Source organism: Sturnira hondurensis, unplaced genomic scaffold, assembly GCF_014824575.4.
Source record: "Sturnira hondurensis isolate 20B ecotype Veracruz unplaced genomic scaffold, ASM1482457v3 Scaffold0021143, whole genome shotgun sequence".
NCBI lineage: Eukaryota > Metazoa > Chordata > Mammalia > Chiroptera > Phyllostomidae > Sturnira > Sturnira hondurensis.
This window is the reverse complement of record NW_028093774.1, coordinates 31,620,381-31,644,278: the sequence shown is the minus strand read 5'-3', so window position 1 is coordinate 31,644,278 and position 23,898 is coordinate 31,620,381. Positions and strand designations below refer to the sequence as shown.

The window sequence follows — 23,898 nt, the reverse complement described above, 5'->3', positions numbered from 1 at the left end:
CATTCTTTTTCTACGCTCTTCTTCTTAAAACATATTAATACACTTTCTTACATTGCCATTTTATATAAAATTGTACTATTTTCCCCTAGCATATTAGGAGCTCCTTGAGGGGAGGGATTCTGTCCTATGCAACTTCACACAAAACTCTGAGTGTTTGATAGGTGCTCATCAAATACTTGATGAAAAGCGAATAATACGTGACCTTGAACCTTCTGCTGTCGACCCTGGGTTTGTTTGGAAAGCACCACCCAGCACCTTATGTCAGCCTAGACAAAACATCCCTGGGAAGCCCCCAGAAGTCTCTCGGGCTGCTTCCTCCAGCTGTCATCACCTGAGTGACAGGATATGTGGGTCTCTAGAGCCCGGGACTGTGGGATTCACTCTCTCATTTCCTTTCCGCACAGTGCAGCATTGACCGAAGGGCACATACTTTTTGTAGAGGGCAGATTAAGTTACAGATATACACTATCTCTGTTACTGAATTCACTGGGCATGAGTCGGGCAGTCTCCTGAGAGACTCCATGGATGGGATCCTTCTTAGCTCAACCCTCTGACTCTCACCGTGTCTGTCTCCACCCTTTCTTCTCTTATTTCTTTTTACTGAAGTAGAATTGACACATAACGTTTTGTTAGTTTCAGGTGTACGACATAACAATCTGATATTTGTATATATATGAAAATGATTACCGTGATAAGTCTAGTTAACATCTACCACTGTATATAGTTATTAATTTGTTCTTGTAATGAGAATTTTTAAGATCTATTCTCTTAGCAACTTTCAAATATGCAATACAGTATTATTAACTACAGTCCCCAGGCTGTAATTACACCCCCAAGACTTATTTATTTTGTAACTGGAAGTTTGTACCTTGTGACCTGCCTCCCCCATTTGGCCCACCCCCCAGCCCCCAACCTGACTTGATAATTTGTTTTCCTTCTGCCATTTTGCTTTGAAATCTCTAATTTCTGAAGGTATAAAATAACTTTTGTGTGGGACCTGAGTTTCTCTCCCAGAATTTTCTCTCCTTCTAACCGTTGGAGTCCGTCATCAACCAATGTCCTGAAGTGCTGTTACTGTGTAAGTCTTAAAATTAGGGCTCAGTATTATATGCTGCCTTGATATCTTGTAAAATCCAGAGGCCCTTGATGGCCTAAATGCAAGTTCCCCTCCCTACTCTGTTCTTGTAGATAAGGTCTCCTAGGCAAACAACACTTCTTATCAAAGGGACCGGGCCCAGTGCCTGCCATGCCTGAGTAAGGGGATTCAGTTCCATGCCAGCTCACAAAATTATTCATACAAGCCAATCACATCCTCCTGTGGGAATCGGGGTGTACCACTCCTTCTTAATACTATAAAGTCTACCTTCCATGGCCCCTGCTTGGTCAGCCACGTGTAAGCCCCATATGGCCTGGCATGCCGTTCACTGTGCACCTCCCCCATCCTGTAAGGATTTATGATCAATAAACTCCTGTTTATCTTGTCTGTCCAGTATCAGGTGTCAGGTGTTTGGCCATCCCCATAATCCTGAAGCAGGAACCCCTCTCTCACTGATGGGGTCAGAAGGAGGCAATTAAAACAACTAAAACACCTTTCCTTAAAGGGAATCCTGTGTGGCTTCTTCCAGATTTTGTTGGATTTCTCTCCTGATCTAGAATGTAGATCTGCCTTCTGCAAATGTATAACAGTTTGACTAGTTCACCTAAAGATTTAGAAATTAGATTAACTTGGACTGACCAAAAAATGTAGGTGAATGTTTATCTAACTCTTGATTTAAAAGCAAAGTAAGAAAACATAATGGAAAAAAGATGATAGACTTAACTCTATGAAATTGGCAAACTTCTACAGGCTAAAATTAAAAATTTCTAAATGAAGTTAAAGTTCAAATTGGAGGAAAGATGAAACATATATAGCTGTCCAAGTGTTCATAATCTCACAGTTAAAGGAGCACTTATAAAAAAGACAAGTAAGTACTTCAATAGAAAGCTAATTATTCAAATAGAAAAGTCATCAAGAGGGGAGGGAATTTCAGGGGAAAAGGGGAGGAGTTTACAGGAACAAGTATAAAGGACACATGGACAAAAACTAAGGTGGGGTGGAAATGAGAGGGAGGTGGGGAGGATCTGGGGGGGTAGTCTGGGATGGGAGTAAAAGAAAACTGTACTTGAACAACAATTAAAATAAAATTAAAAAGAAAAGAAAAGTCACCAAAAGACACAATTATATAGTTCACAAACAAAAACAAAACAAAACAAAACAAAGGTCCATCACCTCTAGCAAATAAATAAGTACAAATTAAGATAATATTAAGGTACTATTTGTTTGCCTATCAAATTGACAGTGAGTGGACTCTCCCATGTTGTCCATCTTGGAAGAAGGCAGAGCTCATCTCTCTCTATGGGAGGTATAACCACCAGGGTACTCTCTGTCCCCAAGTGCAACCCACAATTACTTTCATTGCCATCCCCTTGACTTGGGTCCTTGATGACCCAAGACTGTATGTCTGCTGCCTGTCATGCTGTCACGCAGGGAGACAACAGAACTCTGTCTGGCTGCAGTGGCCTCATCCAGCTTTGAGGACCTGAAGGCTGTGGTTTCCGCACGGAGTCTGATGTCCAGTGTTCAATGTCCAGGCTCAGCAGCAGCAGTGGTAGCAAAGCAAGTGCGGCTCCCATTCAGCCTCAGTGACAACGGCAGGAGAATCCTCACTGCACGGATCTGTGGTGTGGCCTCGGCTGGGTCTCTTGCTGCACAGCCTTCCTTCATTCCTGCCCCTCTTCTCAGCCTGAGGCTCTAGCTTGCCTGACAAATTTGTGGGATGCCCAACGCCTTGCAGTAAACTCCTGCAACGTTTTCTGTTGCCTGAGTGATACAATAATATATAAAGAATGCTCTAACCCAGTATTTTCGCTTTTCAGGGTATATCCTTAGAGTGTATATATTCAAGTAAAAGGATATTTTTCTAAGCTCTGGTTAGAGTAGAAAAAACATAGAAATGATCTGAATCTTCTCTCACAGAGAATTGGTTAAATGGATTGGAATATATTTATAGCCCAGGTTATTATGTAATAATTAAAAATCAAGTCATTGATTTTTAATGGAAACACTCAAAATACAATAATGAATTTAGGAAGCAAAATATTCGTGGAGGAAAGTGGTGGAGAGAAAATGCAGGTGACTGTAATTGAACAACAATAATAATAATTTTAAAAAAGAAAGTGTTCATAGAAGTTCAATTTTTCATAAATAACCAAAAGATTAACAGTTGCTTTCTCTAGGGGAGCAGATATGAGATGTGGGATTCCTGATGGGGTTTATTTTCTTTGTACTTACTGTATATCTTTAAATTCTTCATAATAAACATGTATTCTTGTCAATATTAAAAAGTAAATAAAAGCTAAGTTAAAAAATAGATTTATGTGAAGTTGTCAGATGACTCGATGGGTCTTTTGTTTGGTTGTGTGTTTGCCCTTTTGCAGTTTGACAACAGACCAGCTGGCAAAGGACAGAGATGTAACAAGCTTCTGAAGAGATCCAGCGGTCCATTTTCTGTATGCTGCAGACTGAGTCTTTGCATGCCCCCCCAAAAGTCATATGTTGAATCCTAAGCCCCCAAATAATGGTATTTGGAAATGGGGCCTTTGGGGTGATTAGGTCATGAGAGTAGAACCTTTCTGAATGGGATTAGCATCCTTATAAAAAAAAGACCTCAGAGAGCTCTCTTATTCCTTCTGCCATCTATAAACCAAGAGGCGGGCCCTCACCAGACAGGTAATCGGCTGGAACCTTGGTCTTGGACTTCTAGCCTCCAGAACTCAGAGAAATAAATTTCAGTTGTTTATAAGCCACCCAGTCTATTGTACTTTGTTATAGCAGTCTGAACTAGGACACTTTTTTTTCCCCCACAGCTACCCAAAGACCATCTCAATAAAACAATGGTTTTAAGTTAGAAAACTTGTTTTTAAAAAAGTAACCTGAAAATTATTTGTCCACTCACAGCAAGCAGTTAACAAAATCCAGGTCTACATTGGGGAGAAGATCAGGAGATAGGTGTACGGGCTCATGGAAAGGCTCCCACAAGGAAGGTAGAGAGTCGTAAAAGGAACACAAACTCTGAAAAACCCAGGGAACACAAATATTTCATCATTCTCCACTGAGAACAAGTTAATTGTCTTTGCCTTATGCTGATGCCACTCTTAATAACACATTACAGTGGTAGGATGCTTTACAGTTCATGAAGTGCTTGTACTTCTGCACATATTATTATTAGACTCATTTTGCTGAAGAGAAAATGAAGCCCTAGAGAAGTTAAGTGATTTATTGAATGTCTCATGCTTCTTATGTTGCAGAACTGGGCTTACAAACCAGGTCTTCTGTTCTTTTCACAATTCCAGGAGGTAATGAAAAGCGTGGGCTTTAGAGCCAGACAAATCTGGGTGTGCTCCCAGCTCCGTCCCGCGGAACTGCGTTAACCTGGAGAAATTGCCTACCCCCTCTCAGCCTCAGATTGCTCATCTTCGAGCAGAAAATAAAACCCCCCACCTTAGAGAGTCCCTGTGAGAATAAAAGTAGCTGTTATCACTACCCTGCCCATCTTCTGGACAAGCCTTGTTTTTAGTCTCTTGGGACCTACAACCCTGTTATGGGTAGAATTGTGTTGTCCTAAAATTCATGTGTCGAAGTCCTAACCCAGCACCTCAGAATGTGACCTTATTTGAAAATAGAGTCTTTGAAGAGGTAATGAGTTTAAACAAGGTCATATTGAAGAAGGGTGGGCCCCTCATCCTATATGACTGTTGTCCTCAAAAAGAGCAGAAATTTGAAGACAGACACACACAGGGAGAATGTCCTGGGAAGATTTTAACCATGCTGCCACAAACCAAGGACCTATCAGAAGCTCGAACAGGCCTGAAACAGATCCTTCCCCACTGCCTTTGAGGGAGCATGGCCCCCTGCTGACACCTTGATTTAGGACCTCTGGCCCCCAAATTGTAAAACAACAAATTTCTGTTGTTTAAGCCAGCCAGTTTCTGGTACCTTGTCATGGTAACCCTAGAAAAGCAGTTTGAAAATATTAAATGGAAGATTTCAGAAGTAAGCAAGTGATTAAGTTTTAAACTGCACACCATTCTGAGTAATGTGATGAAATCGTATGCCATTCCATTTGGTTCCACCTTCAGTGTGAGTCATTGCTTTGTCCACTGTACCCACACTGTATATGCTACCCGCCCATTAGTCACTTAATAGCTGTCTAGGTTATCAGATCGACTGTCACAGTCTCACAGTTTTTGTGTTCAAGTAAACCTTACTTTACTTAATAATGGCCTTAAAGAACAAGAGTAGTGATTCTGGCAACTCAGACATACCAAAGAGAAGCCATAAAGTTCTTCCTTTAAGCGAAAGATTATATATGTACCTATAAGAAAAAACATAGTATATAGGGTTCAGTAGTATCCACTGTTACAGGCATCCACTGGGGATCTTGGAATTTACTCCCTGCATATAAGGGAGGCTACTGTATTTGCATTGGTTTCCTAATACTGCTGTAGCGAAAATTATCATAAACTTAGCAGTCTACAATATACAAATTCACTGTCTTATAATTCTGGAGGTCAGAAGTAATAAGATTTGTCTATAGTGCCATCTCCCGTCTGGAGGCGCTAGGGAACAATCAGTCTCCTTGCCTTTCCCGACTTCTATAATCTTTAGCTTGTGACCCCTCATGTCACTCTGAGCTCTGCTTCCATCTTCACATCTCAATCTCTGACTCGGCCCTTCCTGTGCTTACACTGGGCCTCCTCTCCCAGTGTGTCATTGTGTGGCAACATGCAGAGTATTACCAACTGTGCAAATCTAGCCAAAGTTTAGTGTGCAGAGTTTTCATCAGGGTTTCATTACAGGAGCATCGTTAATTAAATCATTGGCCATGTGACTCAATCTCCAGCTCCCCGATCCTCCTCGTAGGTTGGTCAAATCTCAAAAGCCAAACCCTCTAGTCAGATAGGTGGTTTTTCTGGAGTGGTCACCTTTGGTCCTGAGCCATCTTCTTTATTTAAACTATCTAAGGGCCCATCCTTAGTCACCTATCAGGGAACAAAACAAGTAACAAAGATACTCATAACACTTAGGAAATTCCAAGGTTTTAGAGGTAGGGAGGTAGGGACAAAGATAATTTTTTTATTACATAGGCTGTCAACTAGAATGCCTACACATGGCCATGCCATGCTACCTGGGCTTCAGAACAACATGGAGTGTAGTTCCAAGGGTAAATGTCCTAAAAGAGAAAGAATCAGGTAGAAGCTATAATGCTTTTTATTGATCTAACCTTGGAAGTAATATAGTGTTACTTTAATCGCATTCTATTTGTTGAGGAAGTTCCAAAACCTCACCCAAAATCAATGGGAAAAGGTCCAAAAATGGCAAGATTGGGAAGAGGAGAGGTAAAAAAGAAAACATCATAAAGGTATTTTTTGGAAAATAAATCTGACATAACCATCAAGTCTAAAATCTTCCTGGAGGCTTTCAAAATCTGCGACAATTAGGTCCTACACAGCTTTTCCTTCCTGATATCTGATTGCAGCTTCATACTTTGCTTCCAATCCAGCTAAGGGAGTTATTTCCAACTCACAGATTTGGGGCATAGCTTTTTTTTTTCTCACAAAAGTCTTCTCCTAATGCAAACCCAGCCCATTTCTTCATATCCTTATTAGCAGCTATGAACCAATAGACCGAAACTTTATTGGCCAAAAAGTTCATCTGTAACATAGTGCTTAGTAGTGCCTAGTTGTGTTTTTTAAAATTACATTTTATTAATTACACTGTTACCGTTGTCCTGATTTTCTCCCTTTGCTGCCTCTCCATCCAACACCCCCCACTACCTCAGGCAATCCCTACCATTGTTAATGTCCATGGGTCATGCATATAAATTCTTTGGCTAATCCATTTCCTATATTGTACTTTCTACATCCGCATGGTGATTCTGTAACTACCTATTCGTACTTCATAATCCCTTCACCTCTTCACCCATTCTCCTGCAACCCCTCCCCTCTGGCAACCATCAAAATACTCTGGATACCCATGATTCTGTCTCTTTTCTTCTTGTTTGCTTAGTTGGTGTTTTAGATTCAGTTGTCTACATACATATATTTATTGCCATTTTATTGTTCATAGTTTTTATCTTCTTTTTCTTAAATAAGTACCTTTAACATTGTATATAGTAATGGTTTGGTGATGCTAAACTCCTAGTTTTTTCTTGTCTGGGAAACTCTTTTTCTGCTCTTCAATTCTAAATGATAGCTTTGCTGGGTAGAGCCATCTTGGCTGTAGGCCCCTGCTTTTCATGACTTTGAATATTTCTTGCCAATTCCTTCTAGCTTGTAAAGTTTCTTTTGAGAAATGAGCTGACAGTCTTATGGGAACTGTCCTGTAGGTAGGTAACTATTTTTCCCTTGCTGCTTTTAAGATTCTCTCTTTTATCTTTAACCTTTGGCATTTTAATGATGATGTTTTTGGAGTGGGCCTCTTTGCAGCCATCTTGTTTGGGACTCTCTGTGCTTCCTGGACTTGCATGTCTATTTCTTTCACCAAATTAGGGAAGTATTCTTTCACTATCTTTTCAAATAGATTACCAGTTTCCTGTTTTTTTTTTCTCTTATCTTTCTGGTACCTCTATGATGCAAATGTTGGAATGCTTGAAGCTGTCCCATAGGCTACTTACACTATCCCATTTTTTAGATTCTTTTTTTTTCTTGTTCTGGTTGTTTTTTGTTTCTTTGTTCCAAATCATTGATTTGATCCTTGGCTTCATCTACTTTACTGTTGTTTCCCTGTAAATTGTACTTTATTTCAATTAGCATATCCTTCGTGTCTGACTGGATCTTTTTTATGCTGTTGAGGTCCTCACTACATTCCTTGAGCACCCTTATAACCAGTATTTTGAACTGTACATCTGATGGAATGCTTATTTCTCTTTTGTTTAGTTCTTTTTCTGTAATTTTGATCTATTCATCCATTTTGACCATGTTTCCTTGTCTCTTCATTTTGGCAGCCTCCCTATGTTTGTTTCTATGTATTAGGTAAAGTTGCTATGATGCCCTGTCTTAGTAGGATTGCCTAATGTAGTAGGTGTCCTGTAGAGTCTAGTGGCACAGCCTCCTCTATCACCCAGGCTGGGTACTTGAGGTATACCCTTTGTGTGGGCTGAGTATGCCCTCATCTTATAGTTGAGCCTTGATTGCTATTGGCAGGTCATTAGGAGGAATTTACCCAGGCCAGTCAGCTGCAGGGTCTGGCTGTGATCACTGGCCACCAATCTCCACCCTCTGTTGAGGATCAGCTGTGCAGGAGGCCGGGGGCGGGGGGTGTCCTCCAATGTGGTCTGTAGCTGTCCACTGGCTGCCCTGGCCATGGGGTTTCCCCAGGTGGTGCGGGCCCTGGTCAGCCCCCACCTGTGTTTTGCCTGTGGCCACCCTAACCTGGCTATAAAGCAATCTAAGATCACTGCTTCTTATGCTGGGCTTAAAGATTCCCAGGCAAAGCCAAGCTGTGAACCCAGGCTGGCCGCTGCTAGTATTGGGCCTGGGGCCACTTAGCAAAAGGTAATGGGGCTGAGGACTCACTGAGGCCATCTGTTGTTTGTATAAGTGGGTTTAGGAAGTTGTGAAGCTTGAGCCAAGACCAACCAATCTTTGGAAAAGCCTCTGTTAAGAACTTAGGTAGGCCCCTGAACTGGGTGGGATGGAACCTCAGGGTATCTCCAGGGTGGGGCAAACAGTGTTAGTTAGCCACTTTGATGGAATCTCATATATGGCACCTACCTGTTAGCTCGGTGGGTCCGGAGAGGTGGGGGGGCTCAGAAAAGGGACAGTGGCCCCTGCCCACCTTTCTCTCTGGAAGAAAGCTGTCCCCCGTCTCTCACCTTGATGCCACTCAGTCTCTCCCTCTATGCCACTGGTGCCTTTCAAACTGCTACCCTGGTGCTGGAGCTCAGAGGGAGTGAGTATGAGTAAGTCTGTGTATGGGTTCTTTACGAGGAACTGCTTGGGACTCTAGAATTTTCTTCCACAAACTCAGTACCCACTGGTTTTTGCAGCCAGGAGTTGTGGGAACTAATCTTCTTGGTACTGGAATCCCAACCCTGGCATTGGGCTGGGGCTCCTCACTCCTGGAATATCCCTCCTAAATTTTTATCTGCCACACATAGGTGTGGGACCAGCCCATTCCACGTCCCTGCCCCTCCTACCAGTCTGGATGGATGTGGTTTCTTTAATTTTATAGTTGTCAGACTTCCATTCAACTTGATTTCTGACGGTTCTGAGCGATGGTTGTTCTATAATTTAGTCGTAATTTTGATGTGGTTGTGTGAGGAGACATGCCATGTTTAACTATGCTACTATCTTGACTGGAAGTCTCTGTGCGTAGTTTTCTTTAACTTTATATGAAACAATTTTGTTAGATTGCATTGTGACAGCTGTCATATTGACGTGCATTTTTAAAAAAACTTATTAAAACTGGTGGATTTTTACAGCTTTTTTAATATTGAAGGCTGAAGAAAATAAGGGGCATTTTGGCAATTATGCTTTATTATTTTAAGAAAGGTAAAAACAGAACTGAAATGCAAAAACAGATTTGTGTGGTGTACACAGAGGGTGCTGCAACTGATTGAATATGTCAAAAGTAGTTTACAACGTTTCGTGCTAGAGTTTGCTTGCTAGATGATGCTGTATGGTCAGGTAGACCAGTTGAAGTTGATAGCGATCAAATCCAGACATTAACTGAGAATAATCAATGTTATACCTTTTGGGAAATAGCCTATATACTCAAAATATCCAAATCAATAAAGTTATTGGTGTGTCTTTTATTTTATGGAAAAAAAACCACATGAACTTTTTGGCCAACCCAACACTTATTTAAACTGGCTTAGCAGAACAGAGAATATATTGCCTCAAGAAACTGAACACTTCAGAGGAAGATCTGACATTAAGCATGGAACTAACTCACTATCCTTACTGTTAGCAATCATGGATAATTTCTTCTAATGAATCACAAACAACTCCTGGACTTTATTCTAATTTGTCCACTTAAGTCATGTGTTCAACCTTGCATCAGATTCTGAGGTCAGAAGTAGAAATTATGCTGAGAGAGAGGAAGGGGTGGTCCCCCCTAAAGATATGTGGATTACTGTTACCCAAATACAGGGGAAATTGGTGTTCAATTTCAGGGCCAGGGATTTTTTTTTATTTTTTTTTATAGAGTGGTGGGATGTTGAAGCTGGAAGGGACTGTGAAATCGTTTGGTTCAAGATGTTTATTTCATGTATGTGGAAACTTAAAATTCAAAAACATGGAACCATGTTCCCAAGTTGCGCACAGTGGCACAGCATCAGAGCCAATACTAAAAGCCCGTATTCTTACTCCTTTATTGCATAACCTAATGTTTTAATTGACACCAAGATTGTATTTTAAACTTCAGTTTTGTGTTATAAAAAAACACCACGGATTAGAATCACATGGGCTTTAAATTCTATCCACTTGCTCTATTTGGACAAGTGGCTTATCTTCTCTGAGCCTCCATTTCACACATGGGAAATATAGTGATATGAGTTACCTGAAGGGATATTGTCAGGATCACATTAGATGCTGTACAAATTAAGATTCTAGCAAACAGGAAATGCTCAATAAATTGTAACTATGCTTTACACCTCTTGCAATGTTTAATAGGGTTTGACATATATTTCATACTGGGTGGTTAACTAATTTAATTCTTTTCATAGGTGGAGGTTAAGATTTACATCATCTAGAGCATTTTAGTGCTAAGTCATTGAAAGTTCTTACCTTTAATAGGCTTCAAAAAATATTAAATAACCAAGAAGGATCTAGCCAATCCAAAGTAGATAAAATTACAAGGAGTATTTATGGGCTTTTGAACACCCTTTTGTAACATTGCCTTTGGGAATCCATGTGTAGGACAGTAGCAATTTTATATTGCCAACTCCATGCATTTCTGTGTTTTAGTTTTTGCTTTCAGACTCAGGCGGAACTGCCATGTGCTGACCAGTTGAGCGATGACTCTACACAGTCTGACCACTGCTTTTACAGCAGTGTTTACGGTACGTAATCCAGAGATGACACATGGCTCTCCAGGCCTTACAAATCACTGGCATTTTATATCAACTCAAAATTTTCTCTGTTGGCATCGCAAGTTTCAAGTACTCATAACGTTTCCTTTACCCTTCCCATGCTTTTGTTGTGATTGACAACACAAAAGAGTTCTGTATGTCTTGTCTACTTAAACAAAGGTCGCTACTTTTACTCACCCCCAAGAGATTTATATGTGGGTCTTCAAAGGTACAGATGCATCCTTTTATTAAATATTTCCTTTAAGAACTTATGATTGTCATAAAATGAAATTTTAAGAAATTATTTCTAATAGATATTTTGAATAGAATTGGTAGGACATATTTAAGAGTCTGGTAAATGGGAGGCTTAATATATCACAGCAGCTATTATTTGCATCCCTCTTCGCGTTTAGTGGTGTTTGATACATGGTAGGTTCTTGATGAGTGCTTGGTTCTGATTGATGGATTCTTTTCCAGTGGTAGGTGCTTACAATTTACACCATCTAATGCATAGGATGAATTTGGCCCATAGGCAGGAATGATTGTTTGACTCCTCATTGTAGAAACTATAGATTCTATAATTGTAATATAAGAGCCATATAATTTTATTACAAAATATTTATTAGATTATCTATAATGTACTAGTTATAAAATAAAACATAAAACTTGTCATGGTCTTTTGCCAAAGACCTATTCCAGGTTTGCTTTGGAGGCCACCAATATATGACCATTAGATTAAATGAAGAAAACCCAGTAGCAAATAAGACTGAATACATAAAGTATAGGTATTTATTTCAAAGACTCATGAGCAAGACTGGACCTAAGCATGGTTGTGGATGAAGTAGAAGTCATCTTTGATGTTATTGAAGTCTTCACTAACCCCCCTCTTAAGTTTTTTAAAGATTTTGTTTATTTATTTTTAGAGAGAGGGGTTGGGAGGGAGAAAGAGAGGGAGAGAAACACCAATGTGTGGTTGTCTCTCACGTGGCCCCCACTGGGGACCTGGTCCGCAACCCAGGTGTGTGTCCTGACTGGAAATTGAACCAGCGACCCTTTGGTTTGCAGGCTGGCACTCAATCCAATGAGCCAAGGCCCCTTCTTAAATTTATTTTACCCCTTCTCACCAATGCATGTTAAAGCAACTTGCTTACCAAGTATCAAAACTTGACTTTAGAAGATCCAAAGGCTTTCATATTAAGATGTAAATGTCTGCCTTAGGTAAGAATGACTAAATTATCATCCTCACTGGATACACAAGACATAAATTAATTAGTAGAATTTTAGCCTTCAACCTTCAAATGTGTGTTGGGAGAGTAGTGAGTGATGAGGAAGAGCGTAATAAGGTTCTTAGAGCATATTTTTGAGGGCAGTAAGTATTCACCTACATTAAATCACTTAAATGGATATTAATGACTCTTGGCCTTTTCCTATGACTTACACCTTGCTACATTTTACAAAACTTACCAAGAAAGGTTACTTGATGAGTCATTGGCAACGATATCTATTAAGTATAGTTCCCAGATAATGAACACATTATCTGGGGAAAAGACCACATTTGTACCATGAAAACGTAATCACTCTATGCCATTTAGTGCTGAAAGCTAATTTTGCCTCCTTTGTAAGGATTTATGAAACTGACATGAAAGGATCATTCTACTTCCACTTTTGCTTTCCTATAATCTCTTCTCTATACTGCATCAAGAGCAAAATATAAATGAATCATGTCACTCCCCCTCGTCTCCAGTGCTCTTCTACAACGCTTGAAACCAAATTTTTACTGTGGACTGCAGATACCCTGCCTACATAACACTCTCCTCCTTCCTTATTGTGCCCCGGACCTCCCAGAGTTCTGTCTGTCACTTGACATGCCATTTTTCCTCCCCCCACCCCATACCAGGCCTTGGTTCTTACTGCCCACTCTTCCCCCACACCCAGCCTCATCTCACCTTACAGTGACCTGTCTGGTCCCTACCACAGGCGATTAAGTATTCAGTCTCTGTTGCTAATCTGAATTTTCCCCACTACCTGCTGCTCTGCCATGTTGGTACTATCGGCAGGTTGATAGGCTCTGCAATGATGTGTGGGCTGGGGGTCAGTAAGTGTTGTGTTAGCATTTGTCTTGCTAAGTGGGATCTTTAAGGAGCGTGTTAAAAGGAAAGAAGATTGTGTTCAAAGGGAAGAGAGAAATTTTCCTTCCGGGGAGAGAGCCAGAGAACAGAGGAGGTGATAGCTGGAAGCAAAACTCTAGGAAAAGTGATTTGACATAGAACTTGAGAAATATTTTTCTGTGTGATGTGCATTATAACTCCTTTCCCATTGCACCGAGACACCTTCAGTAAAGAAACCATTGTTGGAACTGTTCTTTTTTCTTGGATGTGAAAATGCACCGGAAAGGGCCTTAGGGAGAGAGCAAGTTATCGACAAGGCCAGTCAGCTTCTGCAACAGAAAAAGCAGGGATTTTGAAATTGGGTGCTCCTAAGTCTGCAAAGCAGTTCTTCTCCGTTCCTCAGTTTTCTCTTTTGTGAAATAGAAAAACAGTGTCTTCTTTGCAAAGGTATTATGAGAATTAAATAATACCCGTAAGGGAGGGGCCTGATATGAAGCTTGGCACATTCTAGGTCAGCAATTTTCAACATTTTCATCTCATGGCACATGGAAACTATTTACTAAAATTCTGTGGCACACCAAAAATCATACTTTTTGCTGATTGACAAAAATAGGTATAATTTTGATTCATTCACACTGGATAACTATTGTTGTGTTGGCTGTTGGCTGTTTTTTTTTTGTTGTTGTTGTTTTTGACAATCTAAGGCAGGATGTCCAACCTGCGACCTGCAGGCTGCATGCGGCTCAGGATGGCTATCAGTGCGGCCCAACACACAATCATAAATTTACTAAAACATTACTTAGTTGTATTACTAAGTTTTATACTAAGTTTTACTACTAAGATATGTACATTTTCTATATTAGTCATCACAAACGTGGGACCTGCTCGACGATTTTAAAAGATTATCAAAAGAGCCACTTCATAATTAGGGTTATCATGGGAAGACTTTTGCTTTTCTGTGGTGGCAGATATCAGGAAAATTATGCACAAACCTTTGTGTGTGTGTGTGCTTATCAGTTTTTTATTAGTGTTTGTGTATTTAATGTGTGGTCTAAGACAACTCTTCTTCTTCCAGTGTGGCCCAGAGATGCCAAAAGTTTGGACATCTCTGAAAGGGAGCAGAGGTCGGTGCCCCAGACTAAATAGTCAGGTATGCCATGTATTAAAAATTCTTATGAAGCCCTAGCTGGTGTTCCTCAGTGGATTGAGCATGGGCTGTGAACCAAAAGGTTGCCAGATCGATTCCCAGTCAGGGCACATGCCTGGATTATGGGCCAGGTCCCAGTGGGGGCCATGTGAGAGGCAACCACCCATTAATGTTTCTCTCCCTTTCTTTCTCCCTCCTTTTCTCTCTCTCTAAAAAATAAATAAATAAAATATTTTTTAAAGTTCTTATGCACACTGGTTGATAATTGCTGTTCTAGGTCATTCCCATCTAAACTAAAATTATATTGAACTAAAATTATCTTCTCTGCAATTCCTGTGAATTGGTCTAGTTCTACTCTGTGGAACACACAAAGATGTCATTCAACCTTTTTCTGTGATGGAGCTCTACATCCTACAAGAGAAAAAATATGGATTGTTTGTATCTCTGTATTTAATTGCTCTCAAGCTTAAAATGGCTTCATTTTTATTTTTTTAAGATTTTATTTACTTATCTTTAGAGGGGAAGGGAGGGAGAGAAGGAGAGAAGTATCAATGTATGGTTGCCTCTCGTGAGTCCCCTGCTGGGAACTGGCCTGCCTGCAACCCAGGCATGTGCCCTGACTGGGAATTGAACTGCGATTGTGTGGTTCACAGGCCGCGGTCAATCCACTGAGCTACGCCAGCCAGGGCCTTGGCTTCACTTTTAAATGATCATTTTTACTATTCTTTCCTAAAACTGGTGACTAAAGAGGGGCCACAGACCCAACCCAACAAGCTCAGGGGAACTGCATGGCAGACTTACAAACTCGGAGACCTAAAGTAACCACAGAGGGTGGGCTGAAATTAAAACCTACTAACTAAAAGCAGTTTATGGGCAAGTAGCCATGTCCTGGGCTAGAATTTTCCCCCACAAAAGTCAGTCTTTACCATAAATAAGCCTGCCTATTGTCTTTTTGTATCTGTGATAACATACCTTTGGAATGTGAAAGTAATTTCCTTTTTCTGGACCCCTCAGTCACAGGCAGGGCTGCAAAGGGAGACCACAAATTCCCTCATTGTTATTATGATTGTATTAATTGACTGTTAACCATCTTACCCTCACCTGTATAGAAGAAGTATGTCTATTGCTTTACTTATCCAACGCCAGAGGTTTCCCTGTTTTGCTCTCTCCCACCTCCCTGATCTATCACCAGTGGATTTCAGGTAACCCACTTATGCCTCCTCTTTTTGTTGTAATGTATAAAATAAGTTGCAAAATTCCATTTTCAGGAGCATTTTTTCAATTCGTTGAGGTTTTGCTTCCTGGCAGTTGTCAGCAGTTGACTCAGATAAACTCATAAAAAACTCTTATAGGTTTGGGCATTTCTTACGTTGACAAAGTAACAATCAAGATAAAGATTAAAAGTGAATCTAAGTGCTGGAAAAAAAATCCCTTCAATATTTAAAGATCAATAGAATCTGACCACAGCGGCTTTTCTAAAGGCAAAGGGTCTGTTTTAGTGTTTAAACTTTCTGAGCACTCACAGGGGGTCAGGGTTACACCAGCTCTTCTTCCATGTGTGGGTGCATTTAGATGCAAATGACCAAATACAAAAATAAAAGTGGCTTAATCAATGAGAAACATTTATTATCCACCCCTGCACCCAAAAGTTCCCAAGATAGACAATTTCAGGGATGGGGCTCAATAGCTCAAAAATGTGACCCAGACTCTTGCCCTCACTCCCCTCCTCCATATTACATGGGTTCTTTGCAAGATGACCCAGAAGTTCCAGGTTCACATATAAGCATGACAATATATTGCCGAAGAAGGTGCTTTCTCTCTTGCGACTCTCTTTATTAGGTAGAAAAATGTTTCCCACATCTATCTCCCCAGGACTTTCCCCTCAGGTTCCATCATCAGAATTGCATCCCATTACCCATGCCTAAAGCCAGTGCTTCCCAACTTCTTTTCGCATCATGATACAAATAGATAATGTTTTTTGACACAAAGGGTTACGTGGATGAGGCTGACTTATATCTGGATGGGGCCATCTCAGGGCTTCAGAAGCCGAACCTCATTTGAATGTTGTAAGTGTTTAAACCTGGCTGGTGTGGCTCAGTGGATTAAGTGCCAGCTTGCCAACCAAAGGGTTGATGGTTTGATTCCCAGTCAGAGCACATGCCTTGGTTGTGGGCCAGGTCCCTAGTATGGGGTATTCAAGAGGCAACCACACATTGATATTTCTCTCCCTCTCTTTCTCCTTCCCTTCCCCTCTGTCTAAAAACCTTTAAAAAATACATTCTAAGGGCTTAAAGAGTCGATATCTTGTCATGTCTATAACCCATTCAAGACATAGCAGTGTGTGCTGACTTGTAGATCCAGAAGACTCTGCTCTAGGCTGCAAGGGAGATTGAGAGAATATGTGCCCCTATACAAACCACTGTTAGAGGGGGGCCTACCAGTAAGGAGGAAGAAGGACACGGTGGTCAAGGATACCCCATCTATTCTCATTCTCACAATACATCAAGAGAGGAAGTATTCTGTGAAGAATAAAACTGGGACTAATAATCTAAGTGACTTCCTTAAAGTCATAGAGCCAGTAAGTAGCCCCCCTGGCATGGTGGATACAGATCCACCATGCTGGTAAATGTCCAACAACCAACCCTTCAAATGGAGTTTCTCGTGCCTGTTGGCTAATGTTTTCATTTAAGATGAAAATAAAACTACAAAAATGTACTATACAGAAACATACTTATCTATGTAAGTGTGACTTACATATGTAAGAGTGACTTCTTCCCTGAATTGGATGTTTGTGTTAACAGCTATACACACAAGGTGCTTTTTAAGTTTAATCTGCATTATTAATATTTTCTCCATCATTTTCTTCAGTCTAGACAATCAACAAAGCAAGAAGTCAAGCCCTGATTTGTGTCATTTGCTGACTTGCATGGTGTAAATACTCCCTCCACAGTCAATTTCGAGCTACTAAAGTAAAGTCACTGAATACAATGTCGGGGAGAGATGTGAAGTAACACATTACAGAGAATTTTTACCATACACATACGTATAAGTAATCTCAAGTATAGGTAATAGTAAAATACATTAAAATAATTTGAGGATGAGTTTTAAGTGTGTACTATCTTTGTTTAAAATTTACTTGATTGGGTAGTGTAGCTCACTGGATTGGTGTAGCTGGTGTAGCTCAGTGGATTGAGCACAGGCCTGGGGACCAAAGCATCCCGGTTTGAATCCCAGTCAGGGCACATGCCTGGGTTGCAGGCCAGTTCCCTGCAGGGGACGCATGAGAGGCAACCATACATTGCTATTTCTCTCCCTTTCTCCTTCCCTTCCCTTCTAAAGATAAATAAATAAATAAGTAAAAAATCTTTTTAAAAAATTTACTTGATTGGAAGTTTACGGCTGGCAAGATTCCTAAAAATTTAACAGCCAGCTCTCCTGAGCTAGTACAAGCCAGCTCCACATACCATGACAAGCTCTTTCCACTCCTTGACTCTCCTTGCTGCCTTTGTTACCCGCATACAAAAGCTGGGGATGGTCCACAGGCTACTGGGAACAACCTGGTTACCCGTAATTACTTTTGGTAACTCTGGGTAGTTGCTCTTCCTCCCACACTCAGTTTTCTTTTCTGTAAAGGATGAGAACAACAATTTTGACCCTGACCGCCCACAAGAGTTGTTGTGAGAATTAAATTGGGTTGGTCTAATTAGCAGTGCAGAGCCAGATATAGAAAAAAGCCTTTATGAGGATAGTCATTTCATCACTGGTTTTCAACCAGGCCACTATTGTTAAGGATGCAAAATGGGTTGCAGCTTTCAAAGGTATGGTTTAGTTAAGATCTTCCATGATGCCCTCACTAGGCAGTAAAAATCCAGGGGAGGGGAGGGTACTCCCTAGAAATCCAAATTTTTGCTAGTTTTTACTCACTAACACAGCTATCTGTACTAGGAGAAAAACAATTTTTTCAAAGCTTATAGTTTTACTCATTTTTAGCTGCTGTTGGATTATCTGAAAAGAACTCTCCCTGGGGCTGTGGAATGCTTCTTGATTTCAATAGTTTCATAAAGATCCTTTGACTTTTAATTTCGATTTTTCAAGATGCTTTGCTTTTTGGTCCAGACCAATTCACTCGGTTACCTGGTATGGATCATGCCCTTCTGCTCAAGGCAGTTTCCCAACTGTAAACTAGTTATGTATCCCAAACATTCCAAAGTGAAATTCCACAGTTGAATGATCTTATAATACATTTGCCTTGAGTTTGCCAAACTTCTCTTGGGTCTGTAGACAACCCTTTTTCTGCCAAAGCTCTTTCCCCCCCGTAAAGCCTTTTGCCCATGCTGATCCCGCTGCCTGGAAAGCTCTCCCGGGACTCTTTGCAAAGCTGACTCCTTTTTTTTCATCCTTCAGTTCAAATGAAGGAGACCTTTCTAAGAAGTTGCTTTTCTGATATAGATCACTTTCAAGACCACTTCCCTGATATAGTTCCTTATTTATTTCCTTATAGCACTGATCACAATCTGCAGTTTTCTTATTTTTTATTTACTTCTTCATCTATATGCTTCATTATATCAACTCCTTGGGAGCTGGGTGTTTGCCCATTGATGCCATTATCTACCCCTCACACCCAACATGGTGTCTAGCACACAGCACACAATAACTATCTGTTGAACAGATGAACTTGTCTGACAAGAGCCACACCAATGTTGTAAGACTATGGCCATATACACTTCTCCTGAGGCAAGAACCTATTCTAAAGACTATCCAGGGCTTGGCCTGTGTTGCTCACAGTGCCCACATTTCTCTCAGAGCACAAAGGGAGCCCAGTGGCAGCAGAAGACTGCTGACTTCCTTCTGCCCCACCCTAATGGGGCTGCCCCAGTGATGTCACAGGACGGAATTCTCTAATCCTTTTCATTCTGTGACAGTCCTTTAAACAGCTAAATTTTTCATGACCTGATATGGTGGAGGGCAGAGGGGTGAAGGAAGGAAGACTGGGGTGAGGGGTACACACCCTCCAACAAAGTTAGTTCAGGGGCAATATTTGCTCATATGTATTGCTCCGGCGGAAACTGGGTAGCAGAAGCTGTAATTTGGACTAAGCTAAAGAAAAAAAAGAAAAGAAGAATGGGGAAAGAAGTAAAGGAGATAGAAAGAAAACAGAAAAGGAGAAAAGGAATAAGAAAAGAGAGAAGAGGACAAATGAAGAGGACATGTGTGAGGGAAAAACATGAAACAGGTAGTGAAGGAGGTGGAGGAAGGAAGATCGGAATCTATGTTCTGCTTGGCTTTGTAACTCTTGGATAGTGATTGCCTTCAGTGTGAAAGGATGACTGGGTTAGGTGAGGGGAATTCTCAGGAATTCCCTTGGCAGCACGTCACTTAAATTGCTGAGATTTATTTTGAGAGGCCCAAGCAAGGCTGTCTCAGGGGTGACTCTTCTGGGTGGATTCGCAGTAATAATTTCAGAACCAGGCATGTTAACCCTTTCTTTAAATCATGACTGTGGAAGAAAAGAGCAGAGAGTATTACTGATCATGCTACATTTTAGAGTGTACAGTTTAGACTCCTCACTGCAGCCCCTGCCCTCACCCCAAGCCTCCCAATTACTAGACTAATGGCATGCATTTAAATTCAGGACTTGAAAACCAATCTTTCTGAAAAATCCTTTTCCTCTTTGATAATTGAAATACAAATAGATTCTCAAAGCAGAGTAGGATACTTTTAAAAATATACCTATACAAATTACTCCCAAACAGTCATGGCAGCATTTTTCTACTATTTCTAAAAAACTGTAAACATCCTAACATGTATAGGCCCAAGCAAAGTCTCATAGTTGGAAAGGAAAGGGAACTTTTGCCCAGGCTGGTGTGGCTCATTGGACTGAACACTGGCCTGCAAGTCAAAAGGTCACCTGATTGAAGTACTGATGTTTCTCTCTCTCCCTCCCTTCCCCATTCTCTAAAAAGTAAATAAAATCTAAAAAAAAAACCATTTAATCTATTAATTATTACATACTTTGAAAAGAAAAGCAAACTTTTAACACTTTTTTTCAATGTGCTTTTGCCCCTTTCTAAATAGTTACTGGCAAGTGTTTTGCCCTTAGTATTGTATTCAGGGAATATTTATTATAATATTTAATATAAGGAAGGAGATATTATAATATCAAGCATATTTATTCAGACAATATTAAGATAACTTTGTCCCAAATTTTAAAATGTTAATCTTACAACCCATGAGTTTCCTAGTTCATACCAAAATGCCCCTGCATGCTATACAAGAAATAAGAAATAGAGGAAGGGCCCTGGCTGGTGTAGCATGGGCCTGCGGACCAAGGGATCATGGTTCGATTCCCAGCCGGGGCATGTGCCTGGGTTGCAGGCCAGTTCCCAGCAGGAATGCACAAGAGCCAACCATACATTGATGTTTCTCTCCCTCTCTCCTTCCCTTCTCCCTCTAAAGATGAATAAATAAAATCTAAAAAAAAGTTAAAGGAATATTTTTTTAAAAAAAGGAACGTACAGTTTTATCAGCAGTCTGTGGGACACTGTGCAGACTGCTTAAAAATTTATGTTCATATTTTGTCTTTTTCTACGTCTTCTGCTACAATTGACCCAGATTCTCCTACAATTACAGAGCAGAGAGAATAAAGGTATGGGTGACCAAAAGAAGGAAGCAAAAAGACAGGCAAGACCTTCAAGTTCAATGCCACTACTGACATTGGCAGCCCTGGTTCTGCTTTACTAGAAAATTTGTCTTCTAAGATACTCCAAAAAGTGATTGCCACATGAGCAATTCTATTTCAGAATGGTAATGAGTCCATTAACATGCTAATCGTGCTATTACTTGTCTAAAGTATTAAGGATTGCAATAAGGCAGAGTAACAAAGATCTTTGATCTAATTCTCCTTCTTTTTTAAGTGTGTGAAGAAGTAATTAGGAAATGTATTCTCACATGATACAGGGACTAAGGGCAGAATTTTATTTTTACTTCATATACCTGGAAATGATCTATCTTCACCTTACTCTAAGCAATTTTAACCCCTAAAATATTGGGTAGAATGATTTGGGGTTCCTTAAAGATGTGGCCTGCCAGTGCCTATTTGGTAATACTGTTTGATCCTGTTATTAGGTTCCAGGCCTAAAACGGAAAGGAATAGAACCTTCCCCAAAAAAGTAATGTTGAAGAAATTGGAGATGGATTTTACAGCTTTAAAAGCAGCTAGATGACAAGAAAAAGACAGAATAAGAGTTGGGGCAACAAAAAGTCTTTAGCAGATACAACTTGTTCTCTACAGAAAGCTCCTGAGATGAAATGGAGAGGCCTCATTACAAATGTACCATTTTATTGCCCAGAACCCAATCTGGCTAACCCAATTTCAGTGTTCTTTCTAAAGTACCTGGCTCCTACAATGAAGTAGTACATATTTGTTTTGTCTTTGAATATAGCAGAGCATTATAAAATAAATATTTCTTTTAATCTTCTGTTTCTGCAAATGTGGTGTAGGTCAAATCCATGAACAGGTTAAGCTGCTGACAAGAGAGGGAACGGCACCCCAGCCAATGGGAACCCATGCTGGTGATGCACTGCTCCCAAGTTCTGATTCATTGGCCGGGTAGGGTTTGTCATTCTATCCTTGGCGTCTGCAAACAGCGTGGGTCGGGTTTTCCGTAGTCTAGCTAGCTAAACTGGATTTTGGCCGCCTGCACGTGCAGTTTCAACTAGGTATAGCTGATCTCCAATTCTTCGTAGAAGCAGCACTTACATTTATGATTATCCTCTAGATTTTGAGAAGTCTTCCTTTCATTTAACCTCTCTGGAGGTCGCTGGAGGTCCCCACTGACAGAATCGTGTGACTGTCTTACATGTGCAACTAAATAAAATGTGGGATCCCACGAGCTAGACAGAAAATCTTCCAATAACTCAGAGCACGTGCCCAGCGCTTGTATGTGCGTGGCTGGTGGTAGGGTGGGTGTAACGCTGCCCTTCGGGACTCGAAGTGTGTGCCTGGGGCACTTGCGTGGACTTCCCGGGAGGCGGGGGGCGGGGGGGGGGGGACTGGGGTAGAATGGCTCCAGAGACGTAGAGCCTGAGGCAGGGGGGTCTGGCGGCGGCCTGGAACCTAGGGAGCATTAGATCTACAGCAGCCTGGCGGCGATCAGGCCGCAACAGCTCCCGAGAAAGGTCAAAAGGGCAGGGTCGGTCCCCTGGGCTCTGTGGACCGCTTCTGGTCGGGGAGTGGGTGTGTATTTGCAAACAGGTACAAGTGCCGACGCGGGAGACGAGGACGCCCTAGGGAGAGCTTCTGAGTCCCGGCACCGCAGACTGCCTGCGTTGGAAAGGCAGTCGGTTTCTCACTGCTCTAACAGTCCCACACACTGTCCAGCTCCGGTGCCCAGTTCCGATCCGGGATTCGGATCCTCCTTCCAACTTCGGTCTGGGGCCCTGGCCTGGGAGGAGAGAAAAGCTAAGGAGGAGAGTGGCGTCACCTACGGCTGCCCCTCCCCCGCCCGCAGGCCGGCCTTCGCCGCAGTTCCTGCCCAACGACATCCGGGTCTCTCCAGAAGGCTCGGCCGCGCCGCAGCGGTAGCGGCGGCTGAGCCGGCGGGGCGAGGTGGGGCGGGGCTGGCGGAGGAGTGGGGGAGGGGCAGCACGGCTCCGTCGTGGGCGCGCCTGCGCGGGGACGCGCTTGAGGCGGCGGCGGCTCTAGGGGCGGGAGCGCGCGCGGGAGCGAGGGAGCAGTGGTCTCGGGGCGGCCCGGCCCGCAGCTTCGGGTGCTCGGGCGGCTGCAGCTCAGGAACGGGTGGTTGGGGAGGGGGGGTGGGGGGGCTCCAGACAGGTGGGGCGTGATAGCGATGAATCTCCGGCTCTTCCTCCTCCTCCTCAGGGACCCGCTCTCCGCCTCCCGCTCCAACGCCCGGATGATCTGAGCCGCGAGGGCACCGAGAGCCGGGGTCCCGGACGCAGCCCGGCTCCTCCCCTCCTCTGCCCCCTCCCCTGCCTGACCTGGTCGGCGGCAGCCGTGGTGACCCCCTTCCCGCCCCCTCCCCGGCCGCCGTCGCTGCCGCCGCCTCGGCCGACCAGGGACCTGCCTGCCCGCGGCTGCTCCGGGTAAGCGTGAAGTCGGGCCGAGGGCCGGCGGGCGGGGGGGGCGGCGCGGGGCCTGCACGACGGCGGTGGCGACCAGGCCTGGGGCCTGGGGCCTGTAAACAAGCCGGGCGTCTGCCCGGGCGCTCCCGGGAGGAGACGCGACAACTCCACCCCCTGGCCGGCCTCCTCCGAGCCGGGTGGCGGGCAGCGAGGGGTTAACCCTCCGCGAGGGCGGTGGCAGGGAGGCGGGGGCGGAGTGTTTGTGGCAGCGGCCCGGAGAGGGGGCGCGACCCTCGGGCGGGTTGGGTGTTAACGCCGCGGCGCGGGTGATGGCCGTGGGCCGGCCTGGCGCGGACGGAGAGCGGCCCGCCAAACTTCTCCGGGGCGGCGAGGGGGCGCCGGCAGCCCCCATCCGCCCTCCCTGGGCTCCAACCCCAGGGAGGGA

The 23,898-nt window shown here is 42.6% G+C and overlaps 1 protein-coding gene across 2 annotated transcripts in view; it reads left to right on the top strand.

Annotated features, from left to right (window-relative positions):
• The first annotated feature begins 23,382 nt into the window (after nucleotides 1-23,382).
• The window catches only part of PPM1A (protein phosphatase, Mg2+/Mn2+ dependent 1A), a 34,445-nt gene continuing 33,929 nt past the window's right edge, over nucleotides 23,383-23,898 (top strand). Inside the window, exon 1 of one of the 2 annotated variants that reach the window (XM_037031647.1) lies at nucleotides 23,383-23,474. The gene's annotated coding sequence lies outside the window, so the exon portion shown is untranslated. The remainder of the gene's footprint in view (nucleotides 23,475-23,898) is intronic. The other variant, XM_037031646.1, reaches the window with a different exon arrangement.